The sequence below is a fragment of the Neovison vison genome, chromosome 12 (assembly GCF_020171115.1).
Source record: "Neovison vison isolate M4711 chromosome 12, ASM_NN_V1, whole genome shotgun sequence".
NCBI lineage: Eukaryota > Metazoa > Chordata > Mammalia > Carnivora > Mustelidae > Neogale > Neogale vison.
In genome coordinates, this window is record NC_058102.1 from 13,539,357 (window position 1) to 13,552,507 (window position 13,151).

The 13,151-nt window shown below is 49.1% G+C and overlaps 1 protein-coding gene and 1 non-coding gene across 3 annotated transcripts in view; both read left to right on the forward strand.

The window, feature by feature from the left end:
• The window catches only part of LARGE1 (LARGE xylosyl- and glucuronyltransferase 1), a 533,441-nt gene that overhangs the window by 184,050 nt on the left and 336,240 nt on the right, over positions 1-13,151 (forward strand). The gene's annotated exons all lie outside the window — the stretch shown is intronic.
• Positions 6,926-7,063, forward strand: LOC122892857. Its single transcript, XR_006381529.1, has one exon. It is a non-coding gene; the product is annotated as a small nucleolar RNA SNORA76 (small nucleolar RNA).

Sequence of the window (13,151 nt, forward strand, 5' to 3'; positions counted from 1 at the left end):
TGAATGTTGATGCTCGTTCCCTTTGCCATATTGGGGAAATTCTCCCCAATAATTCTCTCCAGTATACCTTCTGCTCCCCTCTCTCTTTCTACTTCTTCTGGAATCCCAATTATTATTATTATTATTTTTTTTTAAGATTTTAATTATTTATTTGAGAGAGAGAGACAGTGAGAGAGAGCACGAGCGAGGAGAAGGTCAGAGAGCGAAGCAGACTCCCCATGGAGCTGGGAGCCTGATGCGGGACTCGATCCCGGGACTCCAGGATCACGCCCTGAGCCGAAGGCAGTCGTCCAACCAACTGAGCCACCCAGGCGTCCCCATGGAATCCCAATTATTCTAATGTTGTTTCGTCTTATGGTGTCACTTATCTCTCGAATTCTCCCCTCATGGTCCAGTAGCTGTTTGTCCCTCTTTTGCTCAGCTTCTTTATTCTCTGTCATTTGGTCTTCTATATCGCTAATTCTTTCTTCTGCCTCATTTAACCTAGCAGTGAGAGCCTCCATTTTTGATTGAACTTCATTAATAGCTTTTTTGATTTCAACTTGGTTAGATTTTAGTTCTTTTATTTCTCCAGAAAGGGCTTTTATATCTCTGGAGAGGGTTTCTCTAATATCTTCCATGCCTTTTTCAAGCCCGGCTAAAACCTTGAGAATTGTCATTTTGAACTCTAGATCTGACATATTACCAATGTCTGTATTGATTAGGTCCCTAGCCTTCGGTACTGCCTCTTGTTCTTTTTTTTGTTGTGAATTTTTCCGCCTTGTCATTTTGTCCAGCTAAGAGTATATGAAGGAGCAAGTAAAATACTAAAAGGGTGGCAACAATCCCAGGAAAATATGCTTTAACCAAATCAGAAGAGATCCCAAATCGTGAGGGGGGATTTCTCCCCCCTCACGATTGGGTGAGGGATCTCCTCTGATTGGGATCTCCTTTGATTGGGATCTCCCAATCTCTTCTGATTGGGATCTCCCAATCTCTTCTGATTGGGATCTCTTCTGATTTGGGGATAAAAAGAGGTTCAAAAAGAAAGAAAGAAAAAAAAGAAAAAAAGAATTAAAAAAAGAGATTGAATTAAAAATTCAATCAAGAATTTAAAAAAGAATTAAGAAAAAAAAGATTGAAGAGATTAGGATCTCTTCTGATTTGGGGATAAAAAGAGGTTCAAAAATAAAGAAAGAAAAAAAAGAAAAAAAAAGAATCAAAAAAAAAGAAAATGAATAAAGAAAAGTATAAAAAAGAAAAATATATATATATTAGATAATCTAGTTAAAAAACGTTAAAAAAGAAAAGGGTAAAAGTTATAAAAAATTTTAGCAGAAGAAGAGAAAAAAAATGAAAGAGAAAAAAATTAAATTAACTGCAAGACTAAAAAATCACAGGCAGAAAGCCATGAGTTCCGTGGTTTGTTTTCTCCTCCTCTGGAATTCTGCTGCTCTCTCCTTGGTATTGAAACTGCACTCCTTGGTAGGTGAACTTGGTCTTGCCTGGATTTCTTGTTGATCTTCTGGGGGAGGGGCCTGTTGTAGTGATTCTCAAGTGTCTTTGCCCCAGGCGGAATTACACCGCCCTTACCAGGGGCGGGGCTGAGTGATCTGCTAGGCTTTGCTTTCAGGAGCTTTTGTTCCCTGAGCGCTTTCCGTAGAGTTCCGGAGGATGGGAATACAAATGGCGGCCTCCTGGTCTCCGGCCCGGAGGAGCCAAGAGCCCGGGGCCCCGCTCCCCTGTGCGCCCTCAGCGAACAGCTCCCAGTAACTCGCGTCTGCCTAACCTCCGGCCGCGCTCCGAGCTCACCGAGTTTGCGACCGGTTCAAGGCAACACCAAGCTGTGAGCTTACTGTCGGCTCTGTCTCTGCAGCCAGCTTCCCCGTTCCAATATCCGCAAGCTCTGCGACACTCAGACACCCTCGATCCTTCTGTGACCCCGCGGGACCTGAGGTCACGCTGACCCCGCGTGGGCTTCACCCCGGTTTAGCCTCCGGAGCGATGTCCCTCAGCGGAACAGACTTTTACAAGTCCTGATTTTATGCTCCGCTGCTCCGCCGCTTGCTGGGAGCCGGCCCCTCCCCCCGGGGTCTATTTCCCGTGGCTTTGGATTCACTTCTCCGCCAGTCCTACCTTTCAGAAAGTGGTTGTTTTTCTGTTTCTAGAATTGCTGTTCTTCTTCTCTTCGATCTGCCAATGGATTTGCAGGTGTTTGCAATCTTTAGATAAGCTCTCTAGCTGATCTCCTGCTAGCTGAGGTAGTCTCAGCCTGCTACTTCTCCGCCATCTTGACTCCTCCTCTTGTAATTTTTATTTTATTTTTTTTTTTACCATCTTGAATTCTTTTCAACACCTTCTGTCATGAGCTGTTGTCTCCTGCTTCTTGGGAAACTGCCCATGGTAGTTCTTTGCTCATAGAGCTACTCCAGTAGACATTGATTGAATGACAACGACCTTCTCCAGATCGGAGACAGGGATGGTAGTGTCAGATGCTAATGGTGAAGTTTTCCTTCTTTTTCTCACCTATCAAGTGTTTGGCAAGAGAAGAAAGTATTCAAAGTGGTGCTGGGATTAATTCTAAGGACAAAGTTTAATTGATCTTGGGGTTTTCCATCATTCTGTGCCTGGACCAAAGCCATGATCTGCAATGGCAGCTTATCACTGCATTGTTTCCGTGGGTGCTGCTGCCCTGACCTGCTGGCTGGGGAGGAGGAGGAAGATACACTTCAGAGAAAAAAGGTACGGTTTTGGGTCTCATGTAATCCTGAGCTGTCAAGCAGCTGTCCTGGGGTGTTACTTCCTAGAACAAAGTCATGGAACTAAATGAAAACCGGGAAGGGTCTTTCGATGTTATCTTGAGCACTCTGTCCGTTCGTACATACTTTCATGCATTCAGCAAATATTGACCAGGAAACCACTATGTGCAAGGTTTTCCATAAGGCACCACCAAAAGGCTCTTCGGAAGCAAGGAATCCAATTTGGAGAACATGCATCAGTCACAGTCACAGGGAGGCACCTGAGTTGTGATCCCCCAGTCGAATGGCTTGTAACTCTGCACAGCTCTGGTGTCTAGACAACCCTGAATCAAGGAGAATGAGTCATGATGATAGGCAGTTACTGGCTCAACAACCAACAACAAAACCGTTATAATCCTTGAGCAGTCTTGGCATGCTCAATGCGAATGACTATTTGAGATAAAGTTAGATCTTAGGTACAAGTCCCCTTGCTCACTCTGTTTGGCCCTGTGACCCTCTGGTGAGCTACTTTACCTTCTTGTGTGTGTCCTGTTCCTCAGAGGTATAAAGATGGTAATGACTGTTATGGGTTGGATTTTGTTCCTTTCAAAATGCATCACCTTAAGGCCTCCATACCCAGTCCCTCAGACTGTGACTGTATTTGGAGAGGAGGTCTTTAAAGAGGTAAATGAAGTAAAATGAGATCACCTGGGAGGTCCTAATCCAGCATTCCCGGGGCCCTTACAAGCAGAGGAGATTAGGAGGACTCAGACACACATGGGGAAGATGGCTCACTGCAAGGCCAGGAGAGATGACCAAAAAGAAACCAACCCTGTTGACACCTAGGTCGGGACCCCGGCTTCCAGAACTGTGAGGGCCTCCACTTCTGTGTTTAATTACGCTCTCTGGTCTGGAGTGCTTTGTTACGGCAGCACGAGTAACCTTGTGCAGGGACAGTCCCCTGAAGGCAGGCACTGGGAATCAAGAAGGCGTGTAACGTCTAGCTTTGGGGTACAGCCCATGGCAGGAATCCTGAGTGGACCGAGCAGAAGTGGTTCCGGTCGGAGTCCCCAGCCAGGTCTCCGGGTACACCTTCCCACCACCTCCACCACCTCAGTAGGTAGACCCAGTGCCGATGTCCCGATGATGACATTCTTATTCAGAAAGCAGCTCCGCCAGGTGCCGGCCATTCTCTTCCATGTGTGGGGGCCTGTCACACCGCAGCACCGGGCTTCTGCAGACCACGGGGGACCTTGATGAATTCTGAGCCTTTCATCCCAGGAGATGGCCAAAGGGGTTTTTTGCGAGGGTCCTATGGGGCAGTATCGGGCCTGTACCGCGCTCGGCCTGTTCTGGTGCTTCTGCCTCTCGACGCCTAAGGTTCAGTCCAGTGGGCGTGTGGGCGCGCACGTCCACTCGCTGGCCTCCGCCTGGTGGCTCTGTGGACCTCTCCAAAGCCAGGAACCCACCGGCTCCCTCCTTTCTGTCTCTGGCTTCCTCAGATGTGCTAACTCTTGCGGATTTTTTAGGGGGGTGCCCCAGGGCCCGCACGGTACTACCAGAATCACAATAGTGACATCAACTACTCGGGTGTGTGGGTAGCCTGTGGGAGGCAGCTCCATCTGGAAACTAAAAAGGGAAACAACAATCCTCTTCTTTTACTTCTAGATTTTTCTGTATCTTTGCAGGTAGACAGGGCCAAGAAGGGAATTTACAAATTGACACTCCCCCGCCCCCCACAGCAGCTTGATTTTTCTTTTTTCTTTTCCTTTTTTTTTTATTTTCTTCCTTTTTTTTTTTTTTTTTTTTTTTTAACTTCCTTTGATTCCAAAGAACTGGGAGCAAAGAGGAAGGCTGGCTGGGAAACCAGAGCCATCAGAGAAAGGGGAGGGGGCATGATGCATAACGTACCTAGAGTCTTGCTTGTTTGGATGATCTTGGAATCTAGATCTTGAAATCTAGAACGATTTCCAGCTGTTGACACCTGGAGACTTTCTAAGTTACAATGGAAAGAGCTTCTCTGGCAAAGCCAAACTTGACTTGATGAATTTTGTTATACGTGGCTTGGATGCCTTGTGTACTCAACTGGGCATTTCCTGTATTTCCGTGATGGGCGCTTAGTAAACACAGCCAGGCTGGTTGTGCCAAGGGGGAGGTGCAGTCCTGGGAGGTCTCCCTTTAGCAACTGGCAAGATGACAAGGAAAAACACCCATCCTTCTCATGGCAGGACAGTGAGAAAGGGAAACCAGGGTGGGTTTTTTCCTTTTCTCCCTCCCATTTCTTTATCAGTCGTAACGTTCTTCAGCTGGAATTGGTCTCCAGGGTCAGTTCTGGATCTCCTGCGATGATAGCATTCTCACTTGAAGATGGACGTAATGATTTCTTTTTTTTTCAGGCTGCCTCCGACCTGCGACCATGATGTCAGCTGTGTGGGATCTGAAAGAGTCTGTGTTGGTTGCTGCCTTAGGGCAGAAAAGGGCCAACCCATGGGTTTCTGTCTGTGCGTTTTGAGGCAAAGGGAGTATAAGATAGTAGGTTAGTTGTGCAAGCAATCTGGGATCCAGCTATCTGGTCTTGGTTTGCTCCATCTTTTCCTCTCTTTAAAGCGATTCAGTCCATTTTTACTAGAATCTTGCTGCCGCCTCCAGAGGAGAGTCTGAAATTACATCAAGTTATTTGTCTTATAATTAGTCTTTACGAGGCCAAGACTGACTTGCCCCAGATTGCACATTGAGTTACTGGCAGAGCTGGGTCTCGAACCTGCAGCTTCTTTCCCATTATGATGCTCTTGCCCTTAAAAGGGAGTTCTTTCTGCTTTCTAGGAACTGCTTTTTGCTCCATCCCCACTGCACAGGCTCCCCCTGGGAGAAGTCCTTCCTGTTCTCTCCCAGGCTCTAATGAGAGGTAGGTTTGGGGGCGTGGGGGGGTTGGTCCACTGGAGGCCTGTGCAGGGACATGGGCTGGTCCTCGTGCTCATTGTTCGTGTAATGGGAAGCAGCCCTCAGAAGAGAAGGACATGTATTTGTATGCAGCTAGTCGGAATGGCACTGGAATAAACACCGCACTCATCAAACTACACAGCCAGCAGCACAGCCAGGAAAGATGAACCGAAATGGAATGCTGATTTTTCTCACCACCATCTTTGGAAACCTCCTTCCTCGCCACCCACCCGGTGGTGGTAACCGTTTGCGGCAGCCTAGCCTTCCAGTGCCATGCTTGGGCTTCGGAGACAGCCCCTGTGCCGATCCGTTTATTGATGGATAAGTTTATCATCTGTGGAGGGAAGTTGCTTCCCCGAGCTCCATTGCTTTCATCTGTGGACTGGGCAGACCCCGCCTTGCTCAAATTTCGATTGGCTCACGGTGGGCTTGGGAGGATGTGCTGGTTTACATAACAAAGCAGTACGCAGTCTAGTCCCTGGTCTGTGGTTATCTCAGTAAGTGAAAGCTGTTGTAGATGTGTGGGATAACTCAGAGATCTGAATAATTCATCAGATGCAGCGGAACTGGGGAGTTCGGGGACTTAGAATCTTCTCCCCGCCCTGTCTCAAAATAACTCCGGATGGTAATAGCCTGTTGGGGCAGGTTGCTTTAGTTGACATGACCTCACTCTTGTTGTCAAGCAAATGGGGCGATCTTAGCACCGTGTGCTATCGAAACAGGGGCAGGGAAGGGGAGGTGGCGGGCAGGGAGCCGGATTGCAGTCAGGCCTCCATCCGTGGCTGGTGGACTGAATTGTTGGCAACGCCAGCAGCGCTGTTTCTGGAGAGTAAGCAGCGAGTTCACCATAGGAACTATAAATTGTGCTTTTACCCTTTAACTCAGGGATTCTATTCTTAGGAATGTACTGTCCCCAAATATAGATCCTAAAAGAAAAGGGGGAGCAGGGAAGAGTGGAGCCTGTCAGAGCGGTTCCCAGCCGTGCGAAAATAGCTTGGGATTGCAAACTCTGCACGTGCCCAATGTTGTGCCCGATGTTGTCCGCCCTTTGCGGGATTTCAACGCCCTCCCCACCCCAGAGCGCCCGCTATGGTCCTGGAGAGGGTCGGACCCATGGAGAGCGTGCTGGGCTTTCAACTCAGGGGAGGTCCCCATGGCAAAGGTGGGGAACCACTATTTTAACTGAAGCCCAGGGAGGGGTAGGGATTTTTGAAATCTGTTCCACAGTCTGCTGAGCACCGTCCTCAGGCAGGGTCTGGGGAGCCAAGGCACTGCCTTGGAACCTCCGCAGGGCCTGGCCCATGGCCTCTGGGGGCTGGTGGCAGTGCCAGAGCAAACCTAGCTTGTTCAGATCCGGGGCTGCTTAGAGGCCACCTAAGCAATCCCTTTGGCGGCGAGTGACATTCGGTAAGGGGCACAGCTGGCAGAGGCGCTGAAGAGCTGAATGTGGGCCCAGGCAGTGCTACACGCTGGGGGGTGGGGGCCAGGGTACGGAGCCTGGAGGCTAGCCAGAATTTTATATCCGAAGCCTTTCCGTGTGCAGACAGAGACTTCTGGAGATTTGGGGGGCACATGGGGAGGTGGGGTGTCTCCTCTGCCTGGCATTCTCTGATGGGCCCTGTGCCTTGTGACAGCGGTGCCCAGGGAATGGCCCTCAGTCACTGGAGAATCAGTGCACTGCCCCACCCCCCACCCCCCACCGCCCCCAACTTAAGAGTGCGGCCCAGGAGGGTGGTAATAGTCCTTTCTCAGATGATCATTGTGGGGGAGGGATCTCAGCAAAGGAAATGTTCACAAAGCTTTTGGCCCCAAGTGAGCATTCTATACACATTGGTTGCCTTTCCCTTTCCTCGGGGGGAGAGAGCATCCAAACGGGAGTTTTTAAGGCACACAGCAGTCTTCCATCCAGGATTTGGGAGGGGAAACCCTCAACGTGGTCCTGTCCGGCTCTCTGCACCCGCACGCCCCTACCCGATCGCTGCCCTCCCAGTACAGATGCGCCTTCCAGAACCTTAGAGTGGCATGGGGGGGGTGCGGTTGGCAATAGAGTTACATATTCCAGTAGGTTATTTCTCTTTTTCATAATGTCATTACAGTCCATGATAAAAGAAATGAGTCAATAAAATGGAGAATTAGACATGTGGTAATTCCTGAGATTTAAGATCGGAAAATGTGACGATTCAGTGCTTTCGCACGGCGATCTTATTATATCATCCCTCTGCTTAATATCCTTTAGCAGCAGCTCCACATTGAGGATAAAATGGAAACTCAGCCTGGTGCACAGATCCTTTCGTGGTTTGGCCCATGGCTGCCCCCTTCCTCAGTTCCATTTTCTTCCATCACTGTTCTTTAGCATTTGTGAAGATGCCCGTCTGACGGCATATGTGTGTTCATTTCCCATTGCTCCTCCAAGGAATCACTATGAACTTTGTGGTTTCAAACAATGCAGAGGTGTTCTTTCCTGTTCCTGGAGGTCAGAAGTCAAACATCCATCCCTTTGGGCTGAAGTCAGGGTGTCACAGGGCTGGTTCCTTCCGGGGGCTCCAAGGGGACAGTTGTTGCTTTGCTTTTGCTCGGCTTCCGGTGGTTGCCTGCATTCCTTGGCTAGTGACCCATTCCTCTGTCTGCAAAGTGTGTCCTACCATTCTCTGCCTCCAGGTCGCACGGATTCGTCCTCTGATGCCCACAGCTCCTGCATGTCTCCTAAAGACCTTGTGATTGTGCAGGGCCCATGCAGATCATCCAGAATAATCTCCCCATCTCCAAATTCTTTAATCATACCTGCAGAATCTCTTTGGACTCATGATGTAACATTCATGGGCAGTCTCGGAATTAGCCCTGGCATCTTTGGGGCACCGTTCTTTAGCTTAACTCAGTACAGTTCCTTGGTCACTCTGTACCCAGTATTCTGGCTGCCTGGGGCACCTTTTCCTGCTGCCTTTGTGAGGCTAATCCCCATCCCCGCCTTAGAACCCAGTCGTCAGGTCTGCTCTGGGAGCTGACTTCCTCTGTCTCCTGCCCTCTTGATCTGGTAATGTGCCTCTCTGCTTGCCTAAACCTTGAGCCTGTGCCCTTAGTAGCATCGCCACACTGTCTGATCATGTAGATTAATTTGTCTGCCTGTCCCAGTAGTCTTTGGGAACAGGGACAGCGCTGTCATCACCTTGCTCTTCGTACTGTGTGGGCCAGTAGCCTCACTTCATAGGCACAAGATGATGGATGCCCAGAAAGGGGGTCTGGGGCAGGAACCAGGCTATCCACTGTGGAGACCTCCAGAGCAGAAGCCCTCTCTCCTGATTTCTACAGTCCCGTGGACCTGGAATGCATTTCCTCTTGGGAGCTGCAATCCCCTGGGTTTCGGTGTGTCAAGGTCCCATGTTTTCCTGTCCCTTCAGCTGTCTAATTCCCTCTTTGTTGGGCTGCAGTAGATTAGCCTCCGTAAAAGCGAATAGACAATTTCCTATTAACATTTATATTGCTTTTCTTTTCTATTTCTTGGCGAGGCTCTGAGGACTGGGATGGCTGCGGAAAATGTTCTTTTCATCTAAATAATGTCCCTGTTGGGGGCTGGATTCCGGCTTTTCGCTGGGCTATGGAGAAGAGTGGGTGGGGTGGACTCATGAGCCCAGGAAGAATTAAGGCGCAGAAGCCAACCCGGAAACTGCACGTTCTGTAAATGTATACAGAGCGCCCACTGTGTGTCTGCTCCCGCACCAGGTCTTGGTGTGAAGAATTAGTGTCTGGTGCTTATTAAATGGTCAGTATGTGCCGAGCATTGTTTCAGGTGCATTAATTTTAATGTCCTCCTTGACTTCTTGGAACTGAGCTTTACAGGTGAAGAAACTGAGGCACAGAGAGGTTGCTTTCCACGTTCAAGGTCACGCTCTAGTAAGTGATGTGGGCTCCAGAGCGGGCTGAGAAGGCCCAGAACAGTTCCTTCTCCCTAAAATGCTCGTGGTCTGGAGGTCGCATTTAAGTTGGCAGTGCTCCCAAAGGCGAGGGGGAGATCGGCGGGTTTTCTGGGATTTGGAAAGGCATTCCAGGCGGAGGGAATAACGAAAACAAACACAGGGAAGTGGGAAAGTAATTCTTTTGTTCAGGGAAGAGTGAGTAGGCAAGCAATTCAGGATAGTATAGGTTGCTCTTCAAGTTGTTCGGAAGGGATGACTCGGTGAGAGCTGGAAGGACAGACAGGTGTAGCTGGAGGATGGATTTCCTCGCTCTGTGGTCCAAAGGCGAGGAGGGAGGATGTCGACGGTAGTGTCTCCCCCACTGTCGTGGTCCTTCACATCTCCTGGTCTGCAAGCTTGGGGGGGGGGTAGCGCTGGAGAGTCTGCTCCTCTGACCGGCTCCCCGGCGATGCTGGGTACCTGGACCATACTGAGCGGGGATGGTGTGGAGGGGGCTGCGGGTCTGGGGTGGGTGGGTGGGGTGTGTGGATGAAGATGCTTGGAAATGAGCCCCCCCTCCCCCAGCCCCATGCCGTCAGGCTGAAAGGTCGATGGCTCTGTAATAGTGTTCTCCAGAAGAATGGCAGCAGATGGAGAGGAACATGGGGGCTTGGGACAAAGGTGTTCAGTAAAGGAGAAGGACTGTGGAGTGTCGCAGATGAAGAGGAGGCTGATGGAAATAGTGGTGAGTCAGGGACAGTGAGGTGCCACCGCGTGTGACAGCAGTCCCCAGGAGCAGGGACTTCAACCAGACGGAAGTTGATTTCTCCCCCACATCCAAGCAGTTGGGATGTTGGCGGTAGGTTGGTGTGGTGGTTGAGTGGAGTCATTCCCAGAATACTCTGTTTCGCGTGTTCTCCGCAGTAGTCCCCATCTCAGCGTCCAATATGGCGCTAGAGCATCAGTGCCCTCAACACGGGCCAGCAGCCGAGAAGAAACAGGGACGGGGCTGCCAGAATAGGCACAGGTCGCCACCGGCAAACTGCCTGCAAGTGGCCTTCCTGCGGTCCCATAGCCATGCTTGGCTGCTGCAGAGGCCATGAAATGTCGTGTTGTCTCTGGCTGCTTTGCTCCCCTGAATGTGAGCAGGGTTCTGTTCCTAATCAGGAAAGGAAGAACGGACCTGGGGTGGCAACAGGGCAGTCCTTGCCCCAAGCAGCATCCGTGGTGAGGACTAGAACAATGGGGGCACCGTTGAAGTAACCAGGCTCTTAGAGAGTGTGTGAGTGATGTGATGGCCCCTTACGCTCACGGACTCTCAATCTTCTTGTCCCAGTTCCTCAGGGTGCGGGCATTCTCCTCTGTCATAGAAAACCTGTCCCAAACCACCTTCTCCTACAAGATTCCGTTCTACTGCCGCCACCTCCGAGAAGCCCACCAGGATTCTTGAATCAGAATTTCTGCTCCATCCCCTGAACAGAGCATGGCATCGGCACCTCCGTCAGCTGTCCTCTTCATTCCGTTTTGTGTTTTACTTAGTCATTGGCACGTGTACTTCTTTAGAATGTGAGGCACATTCAGCTCGCGGCACAGAGCCTGGTACACCATGAATTCCTAGGACATTTTAGTTCAACTTGCATGAGTAGTTAAGCTTGAGTGTTCAAGCTGATGGCGCTGGGTGTTTTTCTGAGAGCAGTGCTTTTCAAACTCTAGTATGAATCAGAATCAGCTGGAGGGTGTATTATAACAACCCCGTACCTCACTTCTGATTTAATAGGTCTTTGGGGCGGTGGCAGGGGGCTGCTAAGAACATGCATTTCTACCAAGTTCCCAGATGACACTGAAACTGCTGGGCCCGGGACAGCCCTTCGAGAACCACTGTCCTTGGCAAACACGCAGATCTGCTGCTTCCCCCCAGGGTAACCTGTGCCATAAATGAGGCCTGATGGCAGACTTCGGGATGGAATACCCAGAAAATAAGTCAAGGGATAAACCAACAGAGAAATATTTGGGACCAGGGGTGCTTTGGAGTCTTGTTCCCCAATTTTTTTCCCAGGCAAATTCTGTTTCCTCTAAATACCTAGATGCTGCCAACTGTAAGAGGCACTGTTACTTTATATAAAGCCAAGAAATTAAAAAGGGCTTTTAATTAAACTGCAACACAATGCTTTCTTATCCTGCTGAATCATTCTTTTGTGCTTATTGAAAGGGCCCTTTTAGGCCTCATTAGCTGGGTTTTTATCATATTTTCTTGCTATGCTTACATATAAAGCAAAGTCTTGGCAAATATGTAGGTTCTGGCATTCCTAAGGCTTCTTTACGTTGGAGCCTCACTCTTCAGAATGCTTCCTTGCCTCCCTGTCCTTGCGTCTCCGTTTTGCTATATTGTATCCTCTTCCTTATCCGCTGTGAGCATCCCATTTCCCTAAGAATTCCCCAGAGAAGACCCCGGAGCCCACTTTGGAGCTCTGTGGAGCTAGCCTCCTCCTGGCTTCTCTTTCAGGAATGTTGCTAGCACACATCTGATTCTCCACCTCCTCCTGCCCCTTCCCACCACCATTTGGTTCATAGGGTTGAAAGACTGCCCTCTTCCTCCGCCTCCAGGATTTTTACCGAAGCCAAAGACACCCATTCTGCAAGTTCTGAGAATGTGCTGAAAGGGGCAGTCATGTTACTACTTCCCTGTGGTCCTGTTTCTGCTGGAAGCTTCTTGATGTCAAAGATGTTAGAATGTTAGGGTGCCTGGGTGGCTCAGTGGGTTAAAGCCTCTGCCTTTGGCTCAGGTCATGATCTCAGCGTCCTGAGATTGAGCCCCGCATCAGGCTCTCTGCCTGCTTCCCTTCCTCTCTCTCTGCCTGTCTCTCTGCCTACTTGTGAATTCTGTCAAATAAATAAATAAACTTTAAAAAAAAAAAAAGATGTTAGAATGTGAAAACTGCTTGGTCTTAGACTCAATTAAAAAAAAAAATGTTCTTTTTTTTTAAATGAGCACCACAGTCTAGGCACATGTTTTCACAGTCACAGCTTTTCACATAACGGGTCTGTTCATATTTATGACGGTTGTCCAAGATCAGCCCCGTGACCTGTTTTAGAGATGAGGACCTTGGGTCCCCATTAAACATGCAAACAGACATTCAGACATTCATTCATTCTCCAGCCATTTATTGAGCTCTTACTATGTGCTAGCCACCATTATAGGTACCGGGGATCCTGAAGTGGAAAATTTTCCAGGGGCATAGTCAAGAAGTAGAACTGCAGGGTTGAATTACTGAAGTCCTGTAAGAAAAGTAAGTCGGGGTATGCTGGGTGTTAGGGAAGCCTTTTTGAGTAGATGCTAGAGTGAGGTGAAGGTACACACCATACAGATATTGAAAGGATAAAGATTTGACCCAAAGGGAATTACAAGTGCAAAGATGCTGTGGCAGGAATGTGTTTGTCTTATTTGGGAATGGGAAGTCACAACTTCTACAACACTTTTCTACAACACTTCTGACCCCAGATGCTTGGAGTTTTGTGTTTTTGTTTTTGTTTTTCCCCCACCAGTTGTCCATCTGCAGATAACAACCGGACATCTTACAATTCCATTTTGACACTAACTGTCCAG